Here is a 14326-nt window from a genome sequence, read left to right on the forward strand (position 1 = left end):
GGTCTTTTTAATACCTGACTTGTACTCATTCTAAGGCTGCTATTTTCAGGAATTCATACTTGCTAACATTTAATAGATTCCCTGGAAATTTCAAATAATGTGACCTAAAACTTGAGCATCTGGGTCCAGTCAACAAATTGTGCCTCTCATCTTTCCCTTCAAGTTATCTTAAGTGAGATTATCTCCTGTGAAACATGTTGGCATCCATCTCTGAAAATATTTGGTATAAACATATGGTCAGGGTTTATTCAGGGGGAGAGGGGGGTTGTTTGGGAGGGGGAAAGCTATTTGGATCCAGTTCTGAAAAACCTTTGCCAAGAGTCTGCCTATGTTCAAGTTCCCATTGGGATCACTCTCTTCCCTGCCCCTCACCTTCTGGATATGGAATTAATGAAGGATAATGAAATTTAGCTATTTTCAAATGCAGTACACTAGCGTCTTCTGAATTTATTGTTAGGATTTCATTTTTGGCAGGGATAACAAGAAAGGTCAAACTGAACCCAGCTGCAGGTGTGCATGGGCAATCCTCTATGCAGCTTTGTTTGAAGATGAATGAAAATGTGGGTCCTTTTAACCCTGTCTAATGATCCAGGGGCTGCTTTATCTCTCCTGGAAGGACTTTGGAAGAGGCTGTTCAGCTGCTGCCATGAAGGAAACATTTGGTCTTGTTGGTTTCATGGCTGGGCAGCTTATATTACAGCTGATTAGAAAAGCTGCTCTTTCCCTCTTTCTTTCATGTATCTCTACATCAACTGTAATATGCAACTAATAAAGTCAATAGGACAGAGGAGTCTGAAAGCAAAAACCTAGTGAGATCAGAACAAGCCCCAAACATCCTTTAGAACTAATTCTTCCTAATTAAAAATTGGCCTCAGTCCTACCACATGTAAAAGCCTGGCAATTAAAACAAGTACATTCAATACTTACAGATGGAGATGGCTTCACTCTAGCTTTGTTTTGGTCAACAAAGACACGTGGATGTGTGTGGACGTGGATGTGTGTGTGTGTGTGTGTGTGTGTGTGTGTGTGTGTATGCATGTGCGCAGGCGCATATGGTGGTAATGATGAATTTGATCTTCTAGGCAACGTTTAATATTCTGAAAGTTAATTATCTAATTTGTAGATTACCAAGAATACTCTTCTCATTTGAGTGAGGAGATGAAGAAATGTCTGTGGACATGTCAGTCTTTATTCTCCTTTAAATGGAGGAATTTAAGGTTCCACCCTCCAGTCAGAGAAACAGAAAGTCATGATGAGGTGAGAGTAATAAGATTGATTGAATCTTGGAAAATGATGAAATTTCCCAATGAGCTTGGGAAAAAAGACAGAATCCAATCTTAGGTCTGGATTTAAAACCCTTCATGACCACCAACCCCCAAACCTACTTTTCTGGCCTTCTAACATTTTTACCTCCCCTCCCATTACCATGTATTCTATGACCCAGGGAAACTGGCTTCCTGGTGATTCCTCAGATATGATACTCCATTTCCTAGCTCCAGAGATTTTTATTAGCTGCTTCTCCTGCTAGGAATGATCTCTCCCCTTATCTCTGAGTTCTAGTTTCCTAGTTTCCTTTAGGTACCAACTAAAATCTCACCTTCTCCAGGAAGATTTTTTCCAATTCAGCCTAATTGTAGAGCCTTCTCTCAGTTAATTATTCTCAATTTATTCTGTATCATTGGTTATACATCATTGTTTGCCTGTTGGCTCTCCCATTAGGGTGTGAGCTCCTTGAGAGCAGGGAATAACTTTTTTTTCCCTTTCTTTGTATCCCAGCACTTAGCACAGTGCCTGGTAAATAGCAGGTGCTTAATAAATATATCTTAATTGGTTACTAATAAGACCAAATAGTGGATTAATTAGTATGGAATAATGAATAAAAGGAACCTTATAATGGATTTAGTAGGAATTCACACATCATTTTGTCATCTTCTCAGAAAACAATCTATTGAACTCTCTTTATAAGGCAGATATAGCCCTATAACCTATGCAGAAGAAGAAAGCAAAGAAATAGAAATATAGGTCAACACTGGTAAGGAATACTAATTCTGAAATATTAAATAAAATTCTCACAAAAAGTTTACAAAATAAATTTTAAAATTTGTTATGATGAATATCAAGGTTTGTATCTACGATGTTAAGAGAGTTCAACATTAGGAAAATGATGAAGATATTAATAATATTAAAACAAAGCATCACAAAGTCAAAGATTATAGATGCAAAAAATTATTTTAACTAATAACCTCTCTCATTTATACAAAAATCCTTCAAAGACCTTTTTGTAAGTGAGCCTGAAACTTTCCCAATAAATATATGAAAAAAGAAGAAGGAAATCAAAATTATGAACTTGGTAAAGAAGAGATACAATTATACCTATTTGCTGACACCACAAATTTTTCTTTAGAAGACCCTAGTTAATGGACAAATAACTTGCTTCACACAATATCTTCATTAAAAGAATAGGACACAAGAAATAAATCCACAAAAACACAATGTTATTTCTAAACACCTAAAACAAAATCCAGGATAAAAAAGAAGGGAAAACAACAAAAAAGAGAAATCCCATTAAAAATATCTAGCAATATATAAAACATCTGGAAGAAGTCAATATACTAAGGTATAGCTATGGCACGTATATCAAATTAAGAAACACTATAAAGATATAGTAGCCTATATTCATTGCTCAAGGTGAGGCCTCATTCACCCAATGTAATTGGCAATACTATCTAATTTAATTTGCTTATTTAGTACTAAAACAATCAAATTGTAAAGAGAGTACATTATAGAACAAGAAAAAATAATAGCAAAAAATTATCTGGGGAAATCAAAAATTTCCTCAAGAATCTCATGAAAAAATAATGAAAAACAACATTTACAACAGGTAGATATCATATTCATGTTTTAAATAATATTATAAAGCAATAATTATCATAACTCTTTGGTACAAATAGAAAGTAGATGGGAAAAGGATTGATAAAAATTACTCAAAAAATTAAATTCAATAACTCAGTTTCTGATACAACCAAAAATGATTACTTTGAAAAGAACTCCCTATTTTAAAAGAACTGTTGGATAGACCCCAAATCAATTTACCAGAAATTTAGTTTGGAGCTACAGCACTGATGATATGCTACAATAAGCTAAAAAATTGCTAGATGACCTGAATTTCACACAATAAACATTATAAGAGGAGATTATGAACCTTTTACATCCATGGCAAAGAAGGAGTTCTTAATCAAGTAAGAACTTAAAAATAAAACACAAACATGAGAGATAAAATAGATCATTTCAATTATCTGAAATCTGAACCATTTTCAAGCACAACAAGATCAATACATTTACTAGAAAGAAAGTGGTCTATTGAAAATTATTCAAATCAGTTTTTCCTAATGGTTTGATATTCAAGATATGTAAGGAATTAACCCAATTATATAAGAATTATCCTGCAATACAAAATACTCACTAACAGAAAATTTACAAATTCCTAGCAACAACATGAAAGAAAACAGCTTACAAACTTAGCAACTATAAGAAAGATTGTTTCAATTCATAGATAATTAGAGAAATGCAAATCAGATCTAACAATTTCCCTTTACAGTCAGGAAATTGGCAAAGATGACTGAACATGGAAATAATTCAATAATGGGAGTCTTGCAAAGAGATGGACATACTAACGCACTGTTGGTGGACATGTAAATAGATCCAAACAATCTGAAAAGCATTTTGTAATTATGCTAAAATATAATTAACATTTTCATATCTTCTGACCCAAAGATTATACATTAGCCATACAGCTTCAAGGATGTCAAAAGAAGTATATTCTCATATAAAACAAAATATTCATACCAATGCTTTTTGCATTGTGTTGTGTAACAAAGAAGTGGAAATGAAATAAGTAAACAGTGATTAAGTACAGGTTACAAAATTATGTAATATTTGTACATAGTGGAACATTTCTATATCAAGAAACAATATGGTGAATACAGAGATGCCTTGGGAAGACATCCAAAGTTATTAAAGCAGAATCAAGATAACCAAAAAAAACATAGTTAAGAAAATATACCTCTCTTGATTATTTTCAGAAAGAGGAGGAAATAATGAGTGTGGAAGATTGCACACACTGTCTAAATTGGTTGGTATGTTCATTGGTTTTATTGAATTGTTGCTTTTTTACCCTTCTTAAAATATTTTATTCTAATAAGGGAGTCATTGGATAGTGAGATGGTGCAGAATATATGTGAACATGAAGATGAAGTAAATGTAAAAGATATATATATATATATATATATACATATATATATAGATATATATGTATATATCTATATATATATGTACATTTATGTCTGTCTCTGACAGTGAAGAGTTTCAAATGCTATAGAAGTTCAAGAAAATGAAAAGTGGGGAAAAGAAGGCTAATGGACTTAGTGTCACTGATGGTGCACTTTGAGAAAGGCATTTCGGTAGTGCAGAAGGTAAGGTATATGGAATAAGTGAATGGAAAACTGATGAAAGCTAGTCTCTTATGATGTTTGGAAATATAAAAGAGTAGAAATAAGATGGTAGACAGAAAAATTAGTAGAATCACATAAAGTTTTAGTTTTCTTTGCACGTTTGTTTTTAGGACAGAGGAGGCCTGGATTCCTTTGTGACAAAGGGAAAGGGATGAGTAAAGAAGAGACTAGAGATCCAAGAAAAGGAAGATGGAGCAAAATTAGGAAGAAATAGCAGAATGGGAGATCATAAGCACAGGTGGAAGGAAGCATTAACTTAAGAAAGAGAAACCTTTCTGTATCTGAAACAAGCAAGGGGAGAAAAGGATCAATAAAGGTACAGAAACATTTGGAGATGAAAAATAAGGAAAGGTTAATGAACTCTATTAATTAAAGAGTCCGAGTCATATTTTCACAGTGGAGAGACAGGCATATTTGGAGGTTTGAGAGCCATAATAAAACCTTAGAACATTTATTTGAGAAATACACTAAAACATCAAAAAAAGTGATGAACAAAATAATTTCCAAGCAGTATGTAGTAGATCTCCAGGCTACCCTGAAATAAGTTTACAGTGGAAAAATGATTGTGGCTTCTTTTTAAGTATCTTTGTTTTAACTTGGTGGGTTAGTACCCTGGACTTGGGAAATAGTCCAAGAGACCAGCTTCACACAATCTGTCCATAAGCTGTGTGTGGAGAACTGGTTTACTAGGCTGGTGGTTGATTACAACTTGCAATTTTTCAATCAGGCAGGAAGCCAGAAGGGGATTCTGGACACCGGTCTGGCAATTTAACATCTTTAGGAAGCAAGACAGGAGTCTTTGTCACGGAACTTGATTGCTTAAGGGGAATACAATGTGTGCAGAAGATGGCTTGTGATTTTGACTCCTAATTGGTTGTTGCCAAGGAGCCAAGGTTATATATATATATATATATATATATATATATATATATATATATCCTCACATATAAAATGTTGAAATGCAGGATGCTACTCATGGGCTAAGATAAAAAACAGTAAGTGAAATCAAGTCTATGAAATAAAAACGGTGAGGAAATTAATTTTATGAGTACAGTAATTTAAAGTGCCACCCAGGAGATAATCTTAAGTATAAAACTATCAGTGGAGTAGCTATCACCAGGACAAATGTGAAATTCTATTTTTTTAAATTAACTGAAAATGATAAGATGAGAGAGACATGGCTAAGCAAGAATTTGTGTGAAAAAAATCAGATGGGAGGAGTGTTACCAAACTGTAAGCTCAAAAGGAATTTATAGTGAAACATGGCAGACAAAAGTCTAACTCAGTCAACAATATTTATTACATGTTTAGTATGTGCCAATCACTCTGCTGAGCAATGGGAATACAAAAAAAGACAAAAACAAAGCCCTTGCCCTCATAAACTCATGGACTAACAGAGAAGAAAACATGCAAATAACTAAGGAGATACCATGTATCACGTTGGCAATATGTATTTCCTGATATATGTGTATATGCATGTGTATGTAGACACACACACATATAAATTGGATAGGAGCATAACATCCATAACTAGATATCTAAGAACCCCCACTGTAGTCTGCACTTCTCAGACCACATGCAAATTACTGAACACCACATTTTGGTGCAATCTTATAGAAGAGAAAATATTTTTGGCCCCAGAAAGCAAAACTAGGAGCAATTGGGAGGGATTTCAAAAAAAATAGATTTGAGTTATATATGATAAAAAAAAATTCCAAATTGTAGAATCAAGAGAACATTACAATTACCTTATTAATGAAAGCAACACTGAAAAATACCAGAACTCAAATAATATGAAGTAAGCAAACACTGTTCCAAAGAAACCTTTGAAGAAACACACTACCTTCCTCTTGGTAGAGTTGGTAGATTGTGCAAAATGTTGCATGGCACATGGAATTTCTATGATAATTTGTTTCACTTAGATGTTTTCTTTTCCTTATTATAAGGGAAAGTTCTATTTTCCTGAGGGTAGGAAGGAGATTGAAGAGATATTAGGAGAGAACAAAGTATAAAAAGAAAAAAGTCCATAAAATATTTGTAAACATTTTAAATTTGAACATTTTAAATTTAAATTGTGTTGATTTAAGAGGTAATTGTCACTTCAACAACTATGTTCCAATGGAAGCTGAATGACCACTTGTCAGGAATGTTGCAGAAGGAATACTTTTTCAGGTTTGCACTAGACTTCCTACTTTCCAAATATACTATTCTTGGATTATTCAAGGCACTGAAGATTATCAATTGAAGTCAGTCAATCAGGCAAATGAAAAACATTTATTAAGAGCTTACTATGTTCTAGGCACTGTGCTAAGCACTGGGGAATAAAGAGAAAGGCAAAAACAGACATCAAGGAAAAATGAATTTTAATAAAGGAGACAACAAATAACACATACGTGATATATTCAGGGTAAATGGAAGATAATCTCAGAGAGAAGGTACTAGCAACTTTCACTCTAAAATGAGAGCGGGGAGATCCTGTAAAAGCTGACATTTGAGCTGAGTCTTGAAAGGAATATAGGGAATCACTAGGTGGTGATGAGGAGGGAAGGCATTCTAAACATAAGGGACAGTCATTGAAAAGGTCTGAAATTGGGAGATAGAGGGTTACGTACAAGGAACAGAAAAGGCATGCCTTGTTCAATTGGAGAATGTGGAATGAAGTATAAAAAGACTGGGAAAGGTAGGATCATATTGTGAAGGTAGTTTTAGGGAGGAGAAAACCATGGATTAGGTAGAAGGATAGAAAGTTTGGGTCAAAGTACATTTTCAAACTTCTGGATCTTGAGAGGTGCTTTATGCCAAGAGATAACCAAATCTTATGTATCACCATACCAGCTTGTGATTGAAATGAAATAGAGAAGGTTGTCACTGGATTGAAGATCTCAGTACATGGATGGTCAGGTAATTAGAGGGGCTGCTAATGTGACTATTGAAGTCTGCACATGATAGCAGATGATGGAGAGGAAGACAATGAACCAAAAACTAGAGATGATAAATATTGGAGAAAAAATAGCAAAAAAAAAAAAAAAAGAGGAAGATATAGAAATATAAGCAGATTATGTATGCATACTTTAAAAGATGAAAGGTTATCAAATGATGAGATTAGAATTATTGTGACCGAGCAGCAGAGGAAAGCAAAGAGCAAGACCATTCCTTGTTCGAGTCTTGTGAATCAGGGGAAGTGGGTAAAGAATGGTCTTCTGTGGAGAGAATTGCAGAGGATGTGGTATAATAAGGTTTTGGTTAGAGTAAGGAAGTTGAATGAGTGTTCACAGAAAAGTTAAAGGATGAAGGGGACTTTGTGGTGAATAGAATGGGAAATCCAAAAGGCATTGGGACCTAAGGGAACAGAAAAATCAGGCATTACAGAAGACCAGACAATTATCCAAGGAATTGGGTACTCTAAATAGGTTTGATCTCATTCAAAATATATGCATCCCAATATTTTTCTTAGATGGCTCAATAGTCATAGTAGTATTTAGCTTTTTAATCACTAGCATTGTCCTACCTTTGAAGAAGTCTTAATTCTTTATCATTACGTATTATTCCCCTTTTATCTTCATTGAAACAGCTGGATTTAACAGTAGTAGTGAGCAACGTACAGAGGAAAAAGAATTTTAATGTCACTCCAAAATTTTCTTGACTCTTGAGAGATATTAGAATGGTTCTGAAATAACTGAAAAGAATAGATTTGAAAAGTCTTCACTGTTGTACCTCATCCTAAAAAGAGTTGTATCCCCTTAGCCTTTAACTTGGTACCAAATAGGTATTCATTTTGTTTCTTTGTTTGTTTTTTGGCAGGGAGGCAAGGAGTATGAAAACACAATCAAAAAGTATTCATTAATCACCTACTATAAGCTAGACATTGAATTAGGCACTAGAGATACAAGAACAAAGAAAGAAACAATTCCTGCCTTCAAGGAGCTTACATCCTAATAGGGGAGACAATAAATACAAATATAGACATATATAGCACAAATAAACTTCAAATAAATGCAAATATATGCGAAGTAGTTTCAAGGTAGTTTGGGGAGATGGGTGCTAATTCTTGGGGGGATGAATAAAGACTCCATACAGAAGATGGTGCTTGAGCTGCATTTTAAAGGAAACGAAGGAATCTGCCAAGTGAAGAAAAATAAAGAGCATGTTCTGGCCATATGTTTAATTTTAGAAATCTTACATTTTAGGCACTAGAGTACCCCAACTAGGCTTCCCCTCTGTACAGCTGAAATGATAAAAGAGCTTCATTAACCTCATACCAGTGCTTTTAGTACACTCACATTATATCATTCTGGGCACTTCTATCTCAAACAATCAAGTCTGTCTCTCACCTTTGTACCTTATTTTTTTTAAGGAAACATCCCAGTACAAAATATTGTCTTATCTAGGAGTACAGGTCCTGCATGATTTGATTTCCATCTTAGTGATGCATATTAATGACACCATAGTAAGGCTTGACTTCAGTGTGGGGCAAAATACCTTTCCTCTCCCTCAAAAAAACCAACAACAACAACAAAATAAACAATCTTTAAGAATTTGATGAAAGGGAATTGGTATGGGCTTGGGTTTAGGAAGATGTGAGGCCAGTTCCAGTTTCTGATGCTTATTGTCTGTGTGAATCTGGGCAATTCATGTAACCTCTTAATGCCCTTAGCAACTCTCTAAGAGCTGTAAGTTACAGAGAAGGTACCAACTTGTGTTGATACAGGGAGTTTCCTTACTGTAAGTAACTTATACCAAAAAATATATAATTCCCTTCCCTTTTCCCTCTCCATCCATTCCCCAAAAAGAATTTAATAGAAAACTGTGGGAATGGGTATCCCTCACCCCCGCATATCTAATCAGTTGCCAAATAGCATACTTTCTGTATCTTCCACATTCATTACATTTACCCTTTTCTGTTCATTCATGCAGTCACCCATATAACTCAGGCCCTCATCACCCCTCAGTTACAAAATTTGATGCCATTATTTGGACTACTTTTATTTGATCTTCCTGTCTCAAGTCTCTCCAATCCCTTCTCCATATATCTATCAAAGTGATTTTCCTAAAGCATGGATCTTATGCTGTCAACCCTCTACTCAATAAATTCCAGTGACTCCTTATTATCTCTAAGATAATTATATAAAGCCTTTCTGTTTGTCACTTAAAGATCTACTTATTTCTGCAGTCTGCATATACACTGTTTTTGAGTCATTCAGATTCTTCATGACCCCATGGGGTTTTCATAGCAAAGATACTGGAGTGGTTTGACATTTCCTTCTCCAGCTCATTTTAAAGATGAAGAAATTGAGGCAAACAGGGTTAAGTGACTTGCCCAGGGTCTCACAGCTAATAAATGTCTGAGGCTGAATTTGAATATGGGTTTTCCTGACTCCAGGCCTGCATTCTATCTATTGGGCAACCTAGCCTCATCTGCATATTCATTAATGCCCTTCTATATACTCTATGGTATATCCATACCTGGTCCTGCTTATGTACCACACTCCATTTCCTGCCTCTGTCTTTGTACGAGCCACCCTTATAATTGGAGTACTCACCCTCCTCATCTCCAATTCTTGGAGTACCTTCAAGCCTCAGCTCAGAGCCACCTTCTGGAAGAGATCTTTTCTATTTTCCTCACCTGCTAAACCTTTCCTATTCACAGTTACCTGGTATATGTTTCAAATATTTCTTCTATATCCCTGAAAGCCTATCGATCTTTTCCAATATTTTAATTTTACTGTCTTGGATCCACACTTGTTTGTGTCACTTGTATATGCATGTACTGTTTTGAAATGTTCATATAATATAGCATATGTAGTTTACACCTACTGAGAAATTCTTCATTGTGCTATGCCTATTACATGTATTGTTGATGCACATGTACTCTTGACTCACACTTGGGACAATGAATTAATCATACCTGTTTTATTAAATGTTGGTGTATATTTTGATGTGATGCTGATTCCAAATGTTGATTGTTCCACTGTGGTTTTTACAGAAATTCTAAAAACCTGGGAAGCAATGTAAAAGGGGTTAGTTCTGTGGTTCTGGGATCTTTAAGCATAATGGAGGTATCACCCTATGCCTAAGAGATTTAGTCTTTCTCCCTGGTCCCAAGTGCATTGAGAAAGTTCATGCCAAATATTCAGTATAAAAGGAATGTTAATTTTTTTCTTGAACCAGTTAAAAGGCACAGGGAGAAAAATGGGGGCGAAAGGGATCTGTTCCAGTCACGAAGTGATCTTGTGGAGGCAAGATGTCTCTCAGGAAGGAGAGACTTTTGCCTTTCAGAAAGCTGCTGCAGGTACATAAATTGAGGTTAGATTATAACAGTTCTAAGGGACTGACTACAGCTAAACTATTAACCAAAATATGGAGGCGATAAAGTGAAAAATTATTGAGCTATCCTGGGTAAAGGGGGTGGTGTAGTTGTGTTGGAGACAAGCCCAAGATCAGCTTATGATAGGAGCAGAGGATGAAATTGATCTTCCCAGCCTCCATTTTGTGGATCATACGCCATTTGGGAACTGGCTACAGCCTCCTAGGGATCACTGTGGAGAGAACTGTTCTAATTCAATATTCTGCTGCTGCTCCTGATAAGGAAACTGAGTTCCTTTCAAGCTAAATGCCTCACCAAATTTCACAAAGCTTATAAATTAACAAAAATAAAATTCAGCCTTAGGTTTGCTCAACCCAAGACCAATTCTCTTTCCCAGACACAATGCTGGATATTTCTTTAATAAATAAATGAAAGCTTCATTTTCATTTTAACTGACTGCTGTCCGTCTAAGGTGGAAGCCTAGAAACAGACCAACTATTGATTTGAATCAAGTTGATTTGATTTCAATTTGTTACTCTTGTCTCTGAACAAGAGACCTTCATTCTGAGTAGGTGATATCTTAGCCAAGATTGGATAGCTTCCTCCTCCTCATCTTTCTGCCCCCCTCTTTTCACCAGTAAGATTTTAAATGTGCTGGCCCAATGACAGCTTAGTTTTTTTGTTGAGGTTTTTTTGTTTTTGGTGGGGAGAGAATTGGCCCAAATCTTGCCTCAAATTTTGAACTAAACCTAAATCTTTTTCTGAGGTTCAAATAAGTTCAATTGAGCTTTTTTGCTTAATTGTATGCCTTGGCACTTAGTGGTTTCAGCTGGGAGGAGGAGATATCCAAGTATGTTGAGAAAGCCCATTTTTTTTGTTGTTTATAGCTAGCAGAAACTAGGAAGTGCTGGAAACCTTTCAGGAGACTCTGAGGCTATGTGATTTCCAGACCAAAGAGGTCTGGATACTATTCAAAGAAACATCCAAACTTTCTGAGGTTTATCCATTTTCATCCTTTACCCTTTGGAGGTTCTCCCATCTCTAGGAATGACATCCATCCTACCTAAATCCCCTGTATCATTTCTATGGGATAAGGTGTTCTTCCTTTTCTCTCTGAAATAGATGTCATGGTGGGGACTCAAGAATTATATAAATTCAAGACTGAAAATTTCATCATAGGAAAGTGAAGGATGTTTGTGAGATAATTCTGGTGCTCTGGCTCTTATAATTTGTAGGACTTCAGTCAAATCATTTAGCCTCCCTGAGACTCAATCTCCTCACCTATAAAATGAAAAGGTTAGACTACATGATATCTGAGACACCGTCCAGGATCCTGGAAATTGAAATATTTTGAAATTTACTTATCATTATTGTCCATTGAAAGCAATGATCAGGGCTCATTTGATGCCTCCAAAGCAAATCCCAAGTTGCATGCAGTCTAATAATGAAATGTTCCACTTCATTCCGAGGTACAGATAAACCCTTTCATAGTTTACAATCCTTCTGGGTGAATACTGCTTACTATATGGCTTATCCAGGGATGGCATTAAGCATTCAATCTTACAGTTAATGTTTTATTAATTATAATTTTTTGTCTAGATCCATTTGTTATATTTCATTCTGGGTTTTTAAACTCTTAAAGGAACAGGTGGCCCAGGATCTAGGCATTCACCCACCTGTATCCTCAAGAAGAAGAAAGGAAAAGAAGTACCTGAACAAAATTCTAGAGATGTTGAACTGATAAGACACAACTTCAGGAACTCTCCAAAATTATATATAATGACTGAGGAAAATTATTTCCCTTTATCAGTAGAATTATAAGGGGAAAAGGCTTTCCATTATCATTGCATAAATTATCTTAATCTAGTCAGCAGAGTAACATAAGAAAAAATCAATTCATCAAGAAAAAAATAACATCACAAAACCCACCCATCATCTGCTGTCATTTAAGAAGAAAAATCCTAAATTGGCCACATTCACTCAGTTTACACTTTAGGTACTCAAAAATCAGCAAATTTCATCTTTGTTTTGTGTCTCACATATTTTTATATGTCTGATTTAATGACAAGTTAATAGGTATGTAGTCCTTTAAGGTTTAAAAAGCATTTTACAAATATTATATAATTTGATCCTTACAATAACCCTGTGAGGTAGGTATCATTATTATCCCCTTTTCACAGATGAGGAAACATAGGAAGACAGAACTTAAGTGACCTGCTTAGGGTCACACACTAGTGTTTGAGGCTTGATTTGAACTCAGTTCTTCCTGACTCCAGGTCCAGCATTCCTTTAAATTCCATCATCCCTTTGCCTTCAAAATGAGGCAACATCCACTTTCTGCTCTAGTCAGGCTCATCTCCTTCCTATTTCTGATGCAATCTTGCTCATTCCAGTCCTACATTTTTTTATAATCCCCTCATCTGGAATACTCTTAACCCTTCTCTCTGACTGTCCAAATCTTCTGCTTTTCCAGGTCCACTCAACTATCATATCTTCTATAATTTTTTCCCACTTTCCCCAGCCCTCCTTTTCCCTTTTCCCTCCTTTTCTAATTATTTTCCTAATTTAGGAATTATACCATACTATTTGACTACCAAGTAGGAACATAGGACTTAAAGTTTCAAGGGCCCAAGAGATTATCCAGTCCAAACTGTTCGTTTCAAATATGGAAACTGCCTGAAGTAACGGAAATGATAAATTGCAAAGTCAGGATTCCAACACTGTGACTTCAAATGCAGTTTTCTTTACATGACATCAGATTTCTAATATTTTTGGAATTGGGAACTGCCCATGGGAAACTCTTTTTACTATGAAGATCTACAACTTTTCTGAAGCTCATGCCACTTTGACACTGTGCTGAATATTATCGTCTCAAATTCAGGGGTGAACAACCTATAAGGCAAGATGTTTTATTTTTCTTTCCTGTCTCAGAGAAGGTTATACTGTCATAGTATTCTAATTCTACAATGTACTACTCCAATGTGCCATAACATGAACAGTAGCCACATCTCAGTACACACTCTCAGCAGATGGGCTAAACTAGGTTGAGGGTAACCAATGGGCTACAAATCCATTGATGAGTTACGTGGATGTCTATGTTAAGTATGTGAAGACTTTCCTTAGTGGAATGGGTGGATGAGAACATTTTACTCCAAAGTTTATGAAAGCAGCTGAAGCAGGTGTTGTGGAATTATTAGAGCTTGGTCAGAGGTCAAAGATACCAAGGCCATCCTCTCCATCCCACACTTTTGCCAGTTGCCTTGACTTTCTTCCTGCCACTTGATTTCAATGACTGAGGAAGAGAGTGAGGCTGATGGCTTTATGTAACTCTGCCTCATTTAAGTCTAATTCATGTGCAAGCCAAGATGTCTCCTATGATCTCATTGATTGCCTTTGAAAGTTGAAACAAAAAGCCAAAGAACAGTGCTCCAATGAATCTATTGCCTCATCAATAAGGTTATTCACCTCAATGGTGCTGAAATCCTCCCACAAATATATCACAAGGAGTATA

This window comes from Notamacropus eugenii, chromosome 1 (assembly GCF_028372415.1).
Source record: "Notamacropus eugenii isolate mMacEug1 chromosome 1, mMacEug1.pri_v2, whole genome shotgun sequence".
Classification (NCBI taxonomy): domain Eukaryota; kingdom Metazoa; phylum Chordata; class Mammalia; order Diprotodontia; family Macropodidae; genus Notamacropus; species Notamacropus eugenii.